Raw genomic sequence first — 19,219 nt, 5'->3', positions numbered from 1 at the left:
CCAGCCCTTGTCGCGTGCTGCGGTATGTGGGGACAATACAAGCAGCACAGTAGAACACAGAAGAAGCATCTAAGTTGATGCAATCGCCCAGTAAGAAGAGCTACATTTATAGTTTTAGTTATCGATTATTGAATTATTGGTCGGTTTGGTGCCTTGGACATGACCGAAGACCTTAAGATTTTGCATCAACCGAGGACTGGTACCCACGTAACACGAGAAAATGAGAAGATTGTTAATATGTAGTAAAAACCATAGAAAATCTCCGTGTTTCGTCATTCACCATCGAATCGATATAACGCGGGATCGTCACATTGGTCGCATTTCTCTCTGAAACGGTTACATTTATGGTCTGCCAGCCCTTGTCGCGTGCTGCGGAATGTGGGGACAATACAAGCAGCACAGTAGAACACAGGAGAAGCATCTAAGTTGATGCAATCGCCCAGTAAGAAGAGCTACATTTATAGTTTTAGTTATCGATTATTGAATTATTGGTCGGTTTGGTGCCTTGGACATGACCGAGGACCTTAAGATTTTGCATGAACCGAGGATTGGCAGCCACGTAACACGAGAAAATGTGAAAAGTGTTAATATGTAGTAAAAACCTTAGAAAATCTCCGTGTTTCGTCATTCACCATCGAATCGATATAACGCGAGATCGTCACATTGGTCGCATTTCTCTCTGAAACGGTTACATTTATGGTCTGCCAGCCCTTGTCGCGTGCTGCGGTATGTGGGGACAATACAAGCAGCACAGTAGAACACAGGAGAAGCATCTAAGTTGATGCAATCGCCCAGTAAGAAGAGCTACATTTATAGTTTTAGTTATCGATTATTGAATTATTGGTCAGTTTAGTGCCTTGGACATGACCGAGGACCTTAAGATTTTGCATGAACCGAGGACTGGCAGCCACGTAACACGAGAAAATGTGAAAAGTGTTAATATGTAGTAAAAACCTTAGAAAATCTCCGTGTTTCGTCATTCACCATCGAATCGATATAACGCGAGATCGTCACATTGGTCGCATTTCTCTCTGAAACGGTTACATTTATGGTCTGCCAGCCCTTGTCGCGTGCTGCGGTATGTGGGGACAATACAAGCAGCACAGTAGAACACAGGAGAAGCATCTAAGTTGATGCAATCGCCCAGTAAGAAGAGCTACATTTATAGTTTTAGTTATCGATTATTGAATTATTGGTCAGTTTAGTGCCTTGGACATGACCGAGGACCTTAAGATTTTGCATGAACCGAGGACTGGCAGCCACGTAACACGAGAAAATGTGAAAAGTGTTAATATGTAGTAAAAACCTTAGAAAATCTCCGTGTTTCGTCATTCACCATCGAATCGATATAACGCGAGATCGTCAAATTGGTCGCATTTCTCTCTGAAACGGTTACATTTATGGTCTGCCAGCCCTTGTCGCGTGCTGCGGTATGTGGGGACAATACAAGCAGCACAGTAGAACACAGGAGAAGCATCTAAGTTGATGCAATCGCCCAGTAAGAAGAGCTACATTTATAGTTTTAGTTATCGATTATTGAATTATTGGTCAGTTTAGTGCCTTGGACATGACCGAGGACCTTAAGATTTTGCATGAACCGAGGACTGGCAGCCACGTAACACGAGAAAATGTGAAAAGTGTTAATATGTAGTAAAAACCTTAGAAAATCTCCGTGTTTCGTCATTCACCATCGAATCGATATAACGCGAGATCGTCACATTGGTCGCATTTCTCTCTGAAACGGTTACATTTATGGTCTGCCAGCCCTTGTCGCGTGCTGCGGTATGTGGGGACAATACAAGCAGCACAGTAGAACACAGGAGAAGCATCTAAGTTGATGCAATCGCCCAGTAAGAAGAGCTACATTTATAGTTTTAGTTATCGATTATTGAATTATTGGTCAGTTTAGTGCCTTGGACATGACCGAGGACCTTAAGATTTTGCATGAACCGAGGACTGGCAGCCACGTAACACGAGAAAATGTGAAAAGTGTTAATATGTAGTAAAAACCTTAGAAAATCTCCGTGTTTCGTCATTCACCATCGAATCGATATAACGCGAGATCGTCAAATTGGTCGCATTTCTCTCTGAAACGGTTACATTTATGGTCTGCCAGCCCTTGTCGCGTGCTGCGGTATGTGGGGACAATACAAGCAGCACAGTAGAACACAGGAGAAGCATCTAAGTTGATGCAATCGCCCAGTAAGAAGAGCTACATTTATAGTTTTAGTTATCGATTATTGAATTATTGGTCAGTTTAGTGCCTTGGACATGACCGAGGACCTTAAGATTTTGCATGAACCGAGGACTGGCAGCCACGTAACACGAGAAAATGTGAAAAGTGTTAATATGTAGTAAAAACCTTAGAAAATCTCCGTGTTTCGTCATTCACCATCGAATCGATATAACGCGAGATCGTCACATTGGTCGCATTTCTCTCTGAAACGGTTACATTTATGGTCTGCCAGCCCTTGTCGCGTGCTGAGGTATGTGGGGACAATACAAGCAGCACAGTAGAACACAGGAGAAGCATTAAGTTGATGCAATCGCCCGGTAAGAAGAGCTACATTTATAGTTTTAGTTATCGATTATTGAATTATTGGTCAGTTTGGTGCGATGGACATGACCGAGGACCTTAAGATTTTGCATGAACCGAGGACTGGCAGCCACGTAACACGAGAAAATGTGAAAAGTGTTAATATGTAGTAAAAACCTTAGAAAATCTCCGTGTTTCGTCATTCACCATCGAATCGATATAACGCGAGATCGTCACATTGGTTGCATTTCTCTCTGAAACGGTTACATTTATGGTCTGCCAGCCCTTGTCGCGTGCTGCGGTATGTGGGGACAATACAAGCAGCACAGTAGAACACAGGAGAAGCATCTAAGTTGATGCAATCGCCCAGTAAGAAGAGCTACATTTATAGTTTTAGTTATCGATTATTGAATTATTGGTCGGTTTGGTGCCTTAGACATGACCGAGGACCTTAAGATTTTGCATGAACCGAGGACTGGCAGCCACGTAACACGAGAAAATGTGAAAAGTGTTAATATGTAGTAAAACCCTTAGAAAATCTCCGTGTTTCGTCATTCACCATCGAATCGATATAACGCGAGATCGTCAAATTGGTCGCATTTCTCTCTGAAACGATTACATTTATGGTCTGCCAGCCCTTGTCGCGTGCTGAGGTATGTGGGGACAATACAAGCAGCACAGTAGAACACAGGAGAAGCATCTAAGTTGATGCAATCGCCCAGTAAGAAGAGCTACATTTATAGTTTTAGTTATCGATTATTGAATTATTGGTCGGTTTGGTGCCTTGGACATGACCGAGGACCTTAAGATTTTGCATGAACCGAGGACTGGCAGCCACGTAACACGAGAAAATGTGAAAAGTGTTAATATGTAGTTAAAACCTTAGAAAATCTCCGTGTTTCGTCATTCACCATCGAATCGATATAACGCGAGATCGTCACATTGGTCGCATTTCTCTCTGAAACGGTTACATTTATGGTCTGCCAGCCCTTGTCGCGTGCTGCGGTATGTGGGGACAATACAAGCAGCACAGTAGAACACAGGAGAAGCATCTACGTTGATGCAATCGCCCAGTAAGAAGAGCTACATTTATAGTTTTAGTTATCGATTATTGAATTATTGGTCAGTTTAGTGCCTTGGACATGACCGAGGACCTTAAGATTTTGCATGAACCGAGGACTGTCAGCCACGTAACACGAGAAAATGTGAAAAGTGTTAATATGTAGTAAAAACCTTAGAAAATCTCCGTGTTTCGTCATTCACCATCGAATCGATATAACGCGAGATCGTCACATTGGTCGCATTTCTCTCTGAAACGGTTACATTTATGGTCTGCCAGCCCTTGTCGCGTGCTGCGGTATGTGGGGACAATACAAGCAGCACAGTAGAACACAGGAGAAGCATCTAAGTTGATGCAATCGCCCGGTAAGAAGAGCTACATTTATAGTTTTAGCTATCGATTATTGAATTATTGGTCAGTTTAGTGCCTTGGACATGACCGAGGACCTTAAGATTTTGCATGAACCGAGGACTGGCAGCCACGTAACACGAGAAAATGTGAAAAGTGTTAATATGTAGTAAAAACCTTAGAAAATCTCCGTGTTTCGTCATTCACCATCGAATCGATATAACGCGAGATCGTCACATTGGTCGCATTTCTCTCTGAAACGGTTACATTTATGGTCTGCCAGCCCTTGTCGCGTGCTGCGGTATGTGGGGACAATACAAGCAGCACAGTAGAACACAGGAGAAGCATCTAAGTTGATGCAATCGCCCAGTAAGAAGAGCTACATTTATAGTTTTAGTTATCGATTATTGAATTATTGGTCAGTTTAGTGCCTTGGACATGACCGAGGACCTTAAGATTTTGCATGAACCGAGGACTGGCAGCCACGTAACACGAGAAAATGTGAAAAGTGTTAATATGTAGTAAAAACCTTAGAAAATCTCCGTGTTTCGTCATTCACCATCGAATCGATATAACGCGAGATCGTCAAATTGGTCGCATTTCTCTCTGAAACGGTTACATTTATGGTCTGCCAGCCCTTGTCGCGTGCTGCGGTATGTGGGGACAATACAAGCAGCACAGTAGAACACAGGAGAAGCAGCTAAGTTGATGCAATCGCCCAGTAAGAAGAGCTACATTTATAGTTTTAGTTATCGATTATTGAATTATTGGTCAGTTTAGTGCCTTGGACATGACCGAGGACCTTAAGATTTTGCATGAACCGAGGACTGGCAGCCACGTTACACGAGAAAATGTGAAAAGTGTTAATATGTAGTAAAAACCTTAGAAAATCTCCGTGTTTCGTCATTCACCATCGAATCGATATAACGCGAGATCGTCACATTGGTCGCATTTCTCTCTGAAACGGTTACATTTATGGTCTGCCAGCCCTTGTCGCGTGCTGCGGTATGTGGGGACAATACAAGCAGCACAGTAGAACACAGGAGAAGCATCTAAGTTGATGCAATCGCCCAGTAAGAAGAGCTACATTTATAGTTTTAGTTATCGATTATTGAATTATTGGTCAGTTTAGTGCCTTGGACATGACCGAGGACCTTAAGATTTTGCATGAACCGAGGACTGGCAGCCACGTAACACGAGAAAATGTGAAAAGTGTTAATATGTAGTAAAAACCTTAGAAAATCTCCGTGTTTCGTCATTCACCATCGAATCGATATAACGCGAGATCGTCACATTGGTCGCATTTCTCTCTGAAACGGTTACATTTATGGTCTGCCAGCCCTTGTCGCGTGCTGCGGTATGTGGGGACAATACAAGCAGCACAGTAGAACACAGGAGAAGCACCTAAGTTGATGCAATCGCCCAGTAAGAAGAGCTACATTTATAGTTTTAGTTATCGATTATTGAATTATTGGTCAGTTTAGTGCCTTGGACATGACCGAGGACCTTAAGATTTTGCATGAACCGAGGACTGGCAGCCACGTAACACGAGAAAATGTGAAAAGTGTTAATATGTAGTAAAAACCTTAGAAAATCTCCGTGTTTCGTCATTCACCATCGAATCGATATAACGCGGGATCGTCACATTGGTCGCATTTCTCTCTGAAACGGTTACATTTATGGTCTGCCAGCCCTTGTCGCGTGCTGCGGTATGTGGGGACAATACAAGCAGCACAGTAGAACACAGGAGAAGCATCTAAGTTGATGCAATCGCCCGGTAAGAAGAGCTACATTTATAGTTTTAGTTATCGATTATTGAATTACTGGTCAGTTTAGTGCCTTGGACATGACCGAGGACATTAAGATTTTGCATGAACCGAGGACTGTCAGCCACGTAACACGAGAAAATGTGAAAAGTGTTAATATGTAGTAAAAACCTTAGAAAATCTCCGTGTTTCGTCATTCACCATCGAATCGATATAACGCGAGATCGTCACATTGGTCGCATTTCTCTCTGCAACGGTTACATTTATGGTCTGCCAGCCCTTGTCGCGTGCTGCGGTATGTGGGGACAATACAAGCAGCACAGTAGAACACAGGAGAAGCATCTAAGTTGATGCAATCGCCCAGTAAGAAGAGCTACATTTATAGTTTTAGTTATCGATTATTGAATTATTGGTCGGTTTGGTGCCTTGGACATGACCGAGGACCTTAACATTTTGCATGAACCGAGGACTGTCAGCCACGTACCACGAGAAAATGTGAAAAGTGTTAATATGTAGTAAAAACCTTAGAAAATCTCCGTGTTTCGTCATTCACCATCGAATCGATATAACGCGGGATCGTCACATTGGTCGCATTTCTCTCTGAAACGGTTACATTTATGGTCTGCCAGCCCTTGTCGCGTGCTGCGGAATGTGGGGACAATACAAGCAGCACAGTAGAACACAGGAGAAGCATCTAAGTTGATGCAATCGCCCAGTAAGAAGAGCTACATTTATATATTTAGTTATCGATTATTGAATTATTGGTCGGTTTGGTGCCTTGGACATGACCGAGGACCTTAAGATTTTGCATGAACCGAGGACTGGCAGCCACGTAACACGAGAAAATGTGAAAAGTGTTAATATGTAGTAAAAACCTTAGAAAATCTCCGTGTTTCGTCATTCACCATCGAATCGATATAACGCGAGATCGTCAAATTGGTCGCATTTCTCTCTGAAACGGTTACATTTATGGTCTGCCAGCCCTTGTCGCGTGCTGCGGTATGTGGGGAAAATACAAGCAGCACAGTAGAACACAGGAGAAGCATCTAAGTTGATGCAATCGCCCAGCAACAAGAGCTACATTTATAGTTTTAGCTATCGATTATTGAATTATTTGTCGGTTTGGTGCCTTGGAAATGACCGAAGACCTTAAGATTTTGCATGAACCAAGGACTGGTACCCACGTAACACGAGAAAATGAGAAAATTGTTAATATGTAGTAAAAACCTTAGAAAATCTCCGTGTTTCGTCATTCACCATCGAATCGATATAACGCGGGATCGTCACATTGGTCGCATTTCTCTCTGAAACGGTTACATTTATGGTCTGCCAGCCCTTGTCGCGTGCTGCGGTATGTGGGGACAATACAAGCAGCACAGTAGAACACAGGAGAAGCATCTAAGTTGATGCAATCGCCCAGTAAGAAGAGCTACATTTATAGTTTTAGTTATCGATTATTGAATTATTGTTCGGTTTGGTGCCTTGGACATGACCGAGGACCTTAAGATTTTGCATGAACCGAGGACTGGTCCCCACGTAACACGAGAAAATGTGAAAAGTGTTAATATGTAGTAAAAATCTTAGAAAATCTCCGTGTTTCGTCATTCACCATCGAATCGATATAACGCGAGATCGTCACATTGGTCGCATTTCTCTCTGAAACGGTTACATTTATGGTCTGCCAGCCCTTGTCGCGTGCTGAGGTATGTGGGGACAATACAAGCAGCACAGTAGAACACAGGAGAAGCATCTAAGTTGATGCACTCGCCCGGTAAGAAGAGCTACATTTATAGTTTTAGTTATCGATTATTGAATTATTGGTCGATTTGGTGCCTTTGACATGACCGAGGACCTTAAGATTTTGCATGAACCGAGGACTGGCAGCCACGAGAAAATGTGAAAAGTGTTAATATGTAGTAAAAACCTTAGAAAATCTCCGTGTTTCGTCATTCACCATCGAATCGATATAACGCGAGATCGTCACATTGGTCGCATTTCTCTCTGAAACGGTTACATTTATGGTCTGCCAGCCCTTGTCGCGTGCTGCGGTATGTGGGGACAATACAAGCAGCACAGTAGAACACAGGAGAAGCATCTAAGATGATGCAATCGCCCAGTAAGAAGAGCTACATTTATAGTTTTAGTTATCGATTATTGAATTATTGGTCGGTTTGGTGCCTTGGACATGACCGAGGACCTTAAGATTTTGCATGAACCGAGGACTGGCAGCCACGTAACACGAGAAAACGTGAAAAGTGTTAATATGTAGTAAAAACCTTAGAAAATCTCCGTGTTTCGTCATTCACCATCGAATCGATATAACGCGGGATCGTCACATTGGTCGCATTTCTCTCTGAAACGGTTACATTTATGGTCTGCCTGCCCTTGTCGCGTGCTGCGGAATGTGGGGACAATACAAGCAGCACAGTAGAACACAGGAGAAGCATCTAAGTTGATGCAATCGCCCAGTAAGAAGAGCTACATTTATAGTTTTAGTTATCGATTACTGAATTATTGTTCGGTTTGGTGCCTTGGACATGACCGAGGACCTTAAGATTTTGCATGAACCGAGGACTGGCAGCCACGTAACACGAGAAAATGTGAAAAGTGTTAATATGTAGTAAAAACCTTAGAAAATCTCCGTGTTTCGTCATTCACCATCGAATCGATATAACGCGAGATCGTCACATTGGTCGCATTTCTCTCTGAAACGGTTACATTTATGGTCTGCCAGCCCTTGTCGCGTGCTGGGTTATGTGGGGACAATACAAGCAGCACAGTAGAACACAGGAGAAGCATCTAAGTTGATGCAATCGCCCAGTAAGAAGAGCTACATTTATAGTTTTAGTTATCGATTATTGAATTATTGGTCGGTTTGGTGCCTTAGACATGACCGAGGACCTTAAGAATTTGCATGAACCGAGGACTGGCAGCCACGTAACACGAGAAAATGTGAAAAGTGTTAATATGTGGTAAAAACCTTAGAAAATCTCCGTGTTTCGTCATTCACCATCGAATCGATATAACGCGAGATCGTCAAATTGGTCGCATTTCTCTCTGAAACGGTTACATTTATGGTCTGCCAGCCCTTGTCGCGTGCTGAGGTATGTGGGGACAATACAAGCAGCGCAGTAGAACACAGGAGAAGCATCTAAGTTGATGCAATCGCCCGGTAAGAAGAGCTACATTTATAGTTTTAGTTATCGATTATTGAATTATTGTTCGGTTTGGTGCCTTGGACATGATCGAGGACCTTAAGATTTTGCATGAACCGAGGACTGGTACCCACGTAACACGAGAAAATGTGAAAAGTGTTAATATGTAGCAAAAACCTTAGGAAATCTCCGTGTTTCGTCATTCACCATCGAATCGATATAACGCGAGATCGTCACATTGGTCGCATTTCTCTCTTAAACGGTTACATTTATGGTCTGCCAGCCCTTGTCGCGTGCTGCGGTATGTGGGGACAATACAAGCAGCACAGTAGAACACAGGAGAAGCATCTAAGTTGATGCAATCGCCCAGTAAGAAGAGCTACATTTATAGTTTTAGTTATCGATTATTGAATTATTGGTCGGTTTGGTGCCTTGGACATGACCGAGGACCTTAAGATTTTGCATGAACCGAGGACTGGCAGCCACGTAACACGAGAAAACGTGAAAAGTGTTAATATGTAGTAAAAACCTTAGAAAATCTCCGTGTTTCGTCATTCACCATCGAATCGATATAATGCGGGATCGTCACATTGGTCGCATTTCTCTCTGAAACGGTTACATTTATGGTCTGCCTGCCCTTGTCGCGTGCTGCGGAATGTGGGGACAATACAAGCAGCACAGTAGAACACAGGAGAAGCATCTAAGTTGATGCAATCGCCCAGTAAGAAGAGCTACATTTATAGTTTTAGTTATCGATTATTGAATTATTGGTCGGTTTGGTGCCTTGGACATGACCGAGGACCTTAAGATTTTGCATGAACCGAGGACTGGCAGCCACGTAACACGAGAAAATGTGAAAAGTGTTAATATGTAGTAAAAACCTTAGAAAATCTCCGTGTTTCGTCATTCACCATCGAATCGATATAACGCGAGATCGTCACATTGGTCGCATTTCTCTCTGAAACGGTTACATTTATGGTCTGCCAGCCCTTGTCGCGTGCTGGGTTATGTGGGGACAATACAAGCAGCACAGTAGAACACAGGAGAAGCATCTAAGTTGATGCAATCGCCCAGTAAGAAGAGCTACATTTATAGTTTTAGTTATCGATTATTGAATTATTGGTCGGTTTGGTGCCTTGGACATGACCGAGGACCTTAAGATTTTGCATGAACCGAGGACTGGTACCCACGTAACACGAGAAAATGTGAAAAGTGTTAATATGTAGTAAAAACCTTAGAAAATCTCCGTGTTTCGTGATTCACCATCGAATCAATATAACGCGAGATCGTCACATTGGTCGCATTTCTCTCTGAAACGGTTACATTTATGGTCTGCCAGCCCTTGTCGCGTGCTGCGGTATGTGGGGACAATACAAGCAGCACAGTAGAACACAGGAGAAGCATCTAAGTTGATGCAATCGCCCAGTAAGAAGAGCTACATTTATAGTTTTAGTTATCGATTATTGAATTATTGTTCGGTTTGGTGCCTTGGACATGACCGAGGACCTTAAGATTTTGCATGAACCGAGGACTGGTACCCACGTAACACGAGAAAATGTGAAAAGTGTTAATATGTAGTAAAAACCTTAGAAAATCTCCGTGTTTCGTCATTCACCATCGAATCGATATAACGCGAGATCGTCACATTGGTCGCATTTCTCTCTGAAACGGTTACATTTATGGTCTGCCAGCCCTTGTCGCGTGCTGCGGTATGTGGGGACAATACAAGCAGCACAGTAGAACACAGGAGAAGCATCTAAGTTGATGCAATCGCCCGGTAAGAAGAGCTACATTTATAGTTTTAGTTATCGATTATTGAATTATTGGTCAGTTTAGTGCCTTGGACATGACCGAGGACCTTAAGATTTTGCATGAACCGAGGACTGGCATCCACGTAACACGAGAAAATGTGAAAAGTGTTAATATGTAGTAAAAACCTTAGAAAATCTCCGTGTTTCGTCATTCACCATCGAATCGATATAACGCGAGATCGTCACATTGGTCGCATTTCTCTCTGAAACGGTTACATTTATGGTCTGCCAGCCCTTGTCGCGTGCTGCGGTATGTGGGGACAATACAAGCAGCACAGTAGAACACAGGAGAAGCATCTAAGTTGATGCAATCGCCCAGCAAGAAGAGCTAAATTTATAGTTTTAGTTATCGATTATTGAATTATTGGTCAGTTTAGTGACTTGGACATGACCGAGGACCTTATGATTTTGCATGAACCGAGGACTGGCAGCCACGGAACACGAGAAAATGTGAAAAGTGTTAATATGTAGTAAAAACCTTAGAAAATCTCCGTGTTTCGTCATTCACCATCGAATCGATATAACGCGAGATCGTCACATTGGTCGCATTTCTCTCTGAAACGGTTACATTTATGGTCTGCCAGCCCTTGTCGCGTGCTGCGGTATGTGGGGACAATACAAGCAGCACAGTAGAACACAGGAGAAGCATCTAAGTTGATGCAATCGCCCAGTAAGAAGAGCTACATTTATAGCTTTAGTTATCGATTATTGAATTATTGGTCAGTTTAGTGCCTTGGACATGACCGAGGACCTTAAGATTTTGCATGAACCGAGGACTGTCAGCCACGTAACACGAGAAAATGTGCAAAGTGTTAATATGTAGTAAAAACCTTAGAAAATCTCCGTGTTTCGTCATTCACCATCGAATCGATATAACGCGAGATCGTCACATTGGTCGCATTTCTCTCTGAAACGGTTACATTTATGGTCTGCCAGCCCTTGTTGCGTGCTGCGGTATGTGGGGACAATACAAGCAGCACAGTAGAACACAGGAGAAGCATCTAAGTTGATGCAATCGCCCAGTAAGAAGAGCTACATTTATAGTTTTAGTTATCGATTATTGAATTATTGGTCAGTTTAGTGCCTTTGACATGACCGAGGACCTTAAGATTTTGCATGAACCGAGGACTGGCAGCCACGTTACACGAGAAAATGTGAAAAGTGTTAATATGTAGTAAAAACCTTAGAAAATCTCCGTGTTTCGTCATTCACCATCGAATCGATATAACGCGAGATCGTCACATTGGTCGCATTTCTCTCTGAAACGGTTACATTTATCGTCTGCCAGCCCTTGTCGCGTGCTGCGGTATGTGGGGACAATACAAGCAGCACAGTAGAACACAGGAGAAGCATCTAAGTTGATGCAATCGCCCAGTAAGAAGAGCTACATTTATAGTTTTAGTTATCGATTATTGAATTATTGGTCAGTTTAGTGCCTTGGACATGACCGAGGACCTTAAGATTTTGCATGAACCGAGGACTGGCAGCCACGTTACACGTGAAAATGTGAAAAGTGTTAATATGTAGTAAAAACCTTAGAAAATATCCGTGTTTCGTCATTCACCATCGAATCGATATAACGCGAGATCGTCACATTGGTCGCATTTCTCTCTGGAACGGTTACATTTATGGTCTGCCTGCCCTTGTCGCGTGCTGCGGTATGTGGGGACAATACAAGCAGCACAGTAGAACACAGGAGAAGCATCTAAGTTGATGCAATCGCCCGGTAAGAAGAGCTACATTTATAGTTTTAGTTATCGATTATTGAATTATTGGTCAGTTTAGTGCCTTGGACATGACCGAGGACCTTAAGATTTTCCATGAACCGAGGACTGGCAGCCACGTAACACGAGAAAATGTGAAAAGTGTTAATATGTAGTAAAAACCTTAGAAAATCTCCGTGTTTCGTCATTCACCATCGAATCGATATAACGCGCGATCGTCACATTGGACGCATTTCTCTCTGAAACGGTTACATTTATGGTCTGCCAGCCCTTGTCGCGTGCTGCGGTATGTGGGGACAATACAAGCAGCACAGTAGAACACAGGAGAAGCATCTAAGTTGATGCAATCGCCCAGTAAGAAGAGCTACATTTATAGTTTTAGTTATCGATTATTGAATTATTGGTCAGTTTAGTGCCTTGGACATGACCGAGGACCTTAAGATTTTGCATGAACCGAGGACTGTCAGCCACGTAACACGAGAAAATGTGAAAAGTGTTAATATGTAGTAAAAACCTTAGAAAATCTCCGTGTTTCGTCATTCACCATCGAATCGATATAACGCGAGATCGTCACATTGGTCGCATTTCTCTCTGAAACGGTTACATTTATGGTCTGCCAGCCCTTGTCGCGTGCTGCGGTATGTGGGGACAATACAAGCAGCACAGTAGAACACAGGAGAAGCATCTAAGTTGATGCAATCGCCCAGTAAGAAGAGCTACATTTATAGTTTTAGTTATCGATTATTGAATTATTGTTCGGTTTGGTGCCTTGGACATGACCGAGGACCTTAAGATTTTGCATGAACCGAGGACTGGTACCCACGTAACACGAGAAAATGTGAAAAGTGTTAATATGTAGTAAAAACCTTAGAAAATCTCCGTGTTTCGTCATTCACCATCGAATCGATATAACGCGAGATCGTCACATTGGTCGCATTTCTCTCTGAAACGGTTACATTTATGGTCTGCCAGCCCTTGTCGCGTGCTGCGGTATGTGGGGACAATACAAGCAGCACAGTAGAACACAGGAGAAGCACCTAAGTTGATGCAATCGCCCGGTAAGAAGAGCTACATTTATAGTTTTAGTTATCGATTATTGAATTATTGGTCAGTTTAGTGCCTTGGACATGACCGAGGACCTTAAGATTTTGCATGAACCGAGGACTGGCATCCACGTAACACGAGAAAATGTGAAAAGTGTTAATATGTAGTAAAAACCTTAGAAAATCTCCGTGTTTCGTCATTCACCATCGAATCGATATAACGCGAGATCGTCACATTGGTCGCATTTCTCTCTGAAACGGTTACATTTATGGTCTACCAGCCCTTGTCGCGTGCTGCGGTATGTGGGGACAATACAAGCAGCACAGTAGAACACAGGAGAAGCATCTAAGTTGATGCAATCGCCCAGCAAGAAGAGCTAAATTTATAGTTTTAGTTATCGATTATTGAATTATTGGTCAGTTTAGTGCCTTGGACATGACCGAGGACCTTAAGATTTTGCATGAACCGAGGACTGGCAGCCACGTAACACGAGAAAATGTGAAAAGTGTTAATATGTAGTAAAAACCTTAGAAAATCTCCGTGTTTCGTCATTCACCATCGAATCGATATAACGCGAGATCGTCACATTGGTCGCATTTCTCTCTGAAACGGTTACATTTATGGTCTGCCAGCCCTTGTCGCGTGCTGCGGTATGTGGGGACAATACAAGCAGCACAGTAGAACACAGGAGAAGCATCTAAGTTGATGCAATCGCCCAGTAAGAAGAGCTACATTTATAGTTTTAGTTATCGATTATTGAATTATTGGTCAGTTTAGTGCCTTGGACATGACCGAGGACCTTAAGATTTTGCATGAACCGAGGACTGTCAGCCACGTAACACGAGAAAATGTGAAAAGTGTTAATATGTAGTAAAAACCTTAGAAAATCTCCGTGTTTCGTCATTCACCATCGAATCGATATAACGCGAGATCGTCACATTGGTCGCATTTCTCTCTGAAACGGTTACATTTATGGTCTGCCAGCCCTTGTTGCGTGCTGCGGTATGTGGGGACAATACAAGCAGCACAGTAGAACACAGGAGAAGCATCTAAGTTGATGCAATCGCCCAGTAAGAAGAGCTACATTTATAGTTTTAGTTATCGATTATTGAATTATTGGTCAGTTTAGTGCCTTTGACATGACCGAGGACCTTAAGATTTTGCATGAACCGAGGACTGGCAGCCACGTTACACGAGAAAATGTGAAAAGTGTTAATATGTAGTAAAAACCTTAGAAAATCTCCGTGTTTCGTCATTCACCATCGAATCGATATAACGCGAGATCGTCACATTGGTCGCATTTCTCTCTGAAACGGTTACATTTATCGTCTGCCAGCCCTTGTCGCGTGCTGCGGTATGTGGGGACAATACAAGCAGCACAGTAGAACACAGGAGAAGCATCTAAGTTGATGCAATCGCCCAGTAAGAAGAGCTACATTTATAGTTTTAGTTATCGATTATTGAATTAGTGGTCAGTTTAGTGCCTTGGACATGACCGAGGACCTTAAGATTTTGCATGAACCGAGGACTGGCAGCCACGTTACACGAGAAAATGTGAAAAGTGTTAATATGTAGTAAAAACCTTAGAAAATATCCGTGTTTCGTCATTCACCATCGAATCGATATAACGCGAGATCGTCACATTGGTCGCATTTCTCTCTGGAACGGTTACATTTATGGTCTGCCTGCCCTTGTCGCGTGCTGCGGTATGTGGGGACAATACAAGCAGCACAGTAGAACACAGGAGAAGCATCTAAGTTGATGCAATCGCCCGGTAAGAAGAGCTACATTTATAGTTTTAGTTATCGATTATTGAATTATTGGTCAGTTTAGTGCCTTGGACATGACCGAGGACCTTAAGATTTTCCATGAACCGAGGACTGGCAGCCACGTAACACGAGAAAATGTGAAAAGTGTTAATATGTAGTAAAAACCTTAGAAAATCTCCGTGTTTCGTCATTCACCATCGAATCGATATAACGCGAGATCGTCACATTGGTCGCATTTCTCTCTGAAACGGTTACATTTATGGTCTGCCAGCCCTTGTCGCGTGCTGCGGTATGTGGGGACAATACAAGCAGCACAGTAGAACACAGGAGAAGCATCTAAGTTGATGCAATCGCCCAGTAAGAAGAGCTACATTTATAGTTTTAGTTATCGATTATTGAATTATTGGTCGGTTTGGTGCCTTGGACATGACCGAGGACCTTAAGATTTTGCATGAACCGAGGACTGGCAGCCACGTAACACGAGAAAATGTGAAAAGTGTTAATATGTAGTAAAAACCTTAGAAAATCTCCGTGTTTCGTCATTCACCATCGAATCGATATAACGCGAGATCGTCACATTGGTCGCATTTCTCTCTGAAACGGTTACATTTATGGTCTGCCAGCCCTTGTCGCGTGCTGCGGTATGTGGGGACAATACAAGCAGCACAGTAGAACACAGGAGAAGCATCTAAGTTGATGCAATCGCCCGGTAAGAAGAGCTACATTTATAGTTTTAGTTATCGATTATTGAATTATTGGTCGGTTTGGTGCCTTGGACATGACCGAGGACCTTAAGATTTTGCATGAACCGAGGACTGGCAGCCACGTAACACGAGAAAATGTGAAAAGTGTTAATATGTAGTAAAAACCTTAGAAAATCTCCGTGTTTCGTCATTCACCATCGAATCGATATAACGCGAGATCGTCACATTGGTCGCGTTTCTCTCTGAAACGGTTACATTTATGGTCTGTCAGCCCTTGTCGCGTGCTGCGGTATGTGGGGACAATACAAGCAGCACAGTAGAACACAGGAGAAGCATCTAAGTTGATGCAATCGCCCAGTAAGAAGAGCTACAATTATAGTTTTAGTTATCGATTATTGAATTATTGGTCGGTTTGGTGCCTTGGACATGACCGAGGACCTTAAGATTTTGCATGAACCGAGGACTGGCAGCCACGTAACACGAGAAAATGTGAAAAGTGTTAATATGTAGTAAAAACCTTAGAAAATCTCCGTGTTTCGTCATTCACCATCGAATCGATATAACGCGAGATCGTCACATTGGTCGCATTTCTCTCTGAAACGGTTACATTTATGGTCTGCCAGCCCTTGTCGCGTGCTGCGGTATGTGGGGACACTACAAGCAGCACAGTAGAACACAGGAGAAGCATCTAAGTTGATGCAATCGCCCAGTAAGAAGAGCTACATTTATAGTTTTAGTTATCGATTATTGAATTATTGGTCGGTTTGGTGCCTTGGACATGACCGAGGACCTTAAGATTTTGCATGAACCGAGGACTGGCAGCCACGTAAAACGAGAAAATGTGAAAAGTGTTAATATGTAGTAAAACCCTTAGAAAATCTCCGTGTTTCGTCATTCACCATCGAATCGATATAACGCGAGATCGTCACATTGGTCGCATTTCTCTCTGAAACGGTTACATTTATGGTCTGCCAGCCCTTGTCGCGTGCTGCGGTATGTGGGGACAATACAAGCAGCACAGTAGAACACAGGAGAAGCATCTAAGTTGATGCAATCGCCCAGTAAGAAGAGCTACATTTATAGTTTTAGCTATCGATTATTGAATTATTGGTCGGTTTGGTGCCTTGGACATGACCGAGGACATTAAGATTTTGCATGAACCGAGGACTGGAACCCACGTAACACGAGAAAATGAGAAAATTGTTAATATGTAGTAAAAACCTTAGAAAATCTCCGTGTTTCGTCATTCACCATCGAATCGATATAACGCGAGATCGTCACATTGGTCGCATTTCTCTCTGAAACGGTTACATTTATGGTCTGCCAGCCCTTGTCGCGTGCTGCGGTATGTGGGGTCAATACAAGCAGCACAGTAGAACACAGGAGAAGCATCTAAGTTGATGCAATCGCCCAGTAAGAAGAGCTACATTTATAGTTTTAGTTATCGATTATTGAATTATTGGCCGGTTTGGTGCCTTGGACATGACCGAGGACCTTAAGATTTTGCATGAACCGAGGACTGGCAGCCACGTAACACGAGAAAATGTGAAAAGTGTTAATGTGTAGTAAAAACCTTAGAAAATCTCCGTGTTTCGTCATTCACCATCGAATCGATATAACGCGAGATCGTCACATTGGTCGCATTTCTCTCTGAAACGGTTACATTTATGGTCTGCCAGCCCTTGTCGCGTGCTGCGGTATGTGGGGACAATTCAAGCAGCACAGTAGAACACAGGAGAAGCATCTAAGTTGATGCAATCGCCCAGTAAGAAGAGCTACATTTATAGTTTTAGTTATCGATTATTGAATTATTGTTCGGTTTGGTGCCTTGGACATGACCGAGGACCTTAAGATTTTGCATGAACCGAGGACTGGTACCCACGTAACACGATAAAATGAGAAAAGTGTTAAAATGTAGTAAAAACCTTAGCAAATCTCCGTGTTTCGTCATTCACCATCGAATCGATATAACGCGAGATCGTCACATTGGTCGCATTTCTCTCTGAAACGGTTACATTTATGGTCTGCCAGCCCTTGTCGCGTGCTGCGGTATGTGGGGACAATACAAGCAGCACAGTAGAACACAGGAGAAGCATCTAAGTTGATGCAATCGCCCAGTAAGAAGAGCTACATTTATAGTTTTAGCTATCGATTATTGAATTATTGGTCGGTTTGGTGCCTTGGACATGACCGAGGACCTTAAGATTTAGCCTGAACCGAGGACTGGAACCCACGTAACACGAGAAAATGAGAAAATTGTTAATATGTAGTAAAAACCTTAGAAAATCTCCGTGTTTCGTCATTCACCATCGAATCGATATAACGCGGGATCGTCACATTGGTCGCATTTCTCTATGAAACGGTTACATTTATGGTCTGCCAGCCCTTGTCCCGTGGTGCGGTATGTGGGGACAATACAAGCAGCACAGTAGAACACAGGAGAAGCATCTAAGTTGATGCAATTGCCCAGTAAGAAGAGCTACATTTATAGTTTTAGTTATCGATTATTGAATTATTGTTCGGTTTGGTGCCTTGGACATGACCGAGGACCTTAAGATTTTGCATGAACCGAGGACTGGTACCCACGTAACACGATAAAATGTGAAAAGTGTTAATATGTAGTAAAAACCTTAGAAAATCTCCGTGTTTCGTCATTCACCATCGAATCGATATAACGCGAGATCGTCAAATTGGTCGCATTTCTCTCTCAAACGGTTACATTTATGGTCTGCCAGCCCTTGTCGCGTGCTGAGGTATATGGGGACAATACAAGCAGCACAGTAGAACACAGGAGAAGCATCTAAGTTGATGCAATCGCCCAGTAAGAAGAGCTACATTTATAGTTTTAGTTATCGATTATTGAATTATTGGTCGGTTTGGTGACTTGGACATGACCGAGGACCTTAAGATTTTGCATGAACCGAGGACTGGCAGCCACGTAACACGAGAAAATGTGAAAAGTGTTAATATGTAGTAAAAACCTTAGAAAATCTCCGTGTTTCGTCATTCACCATCGAATCGATATAACGCGAGATCGTCACATTGGTCGCATTTCTCTCTGAAACGGTTACATTTATGGTCTGCCAGCCCTAGTCGCGTGCTGCGGTATGTGGGGACAATACAAGCAGCACAGTAGAACACAGGAGAAGCATCTAAGTTGATGCAATCGCCCAGTAAGAAGAGCTACATTTATAGTTTTAGTTATCGATTATTGAATTATTGGTCGGTTTGGTGCCTTGGACATGACCGAGGACCTTAAGATTTTGCATGAACCGAGGACTGGCAGCCACGTAACACGAGAA

This window comes from Schistocerca nitens, chromosome 11 (assembly GCF_023898315.1).
Source record: "Schistocerca nitens isolate TAMUIC-IGC-003100 chromosome 11, iqSchNite1.1, whole genome shotgun sequence".
Classification (NCBI taxonomy): domain Eukaryota; kingdom Metazoa; phylum Arthropoda; class Insecta; order Orthoptera; family Acrididae; genus Schistocerca; species Schistocerca nitens.
Note: the sequence above shows the minus strand (reverse complement) of the source record.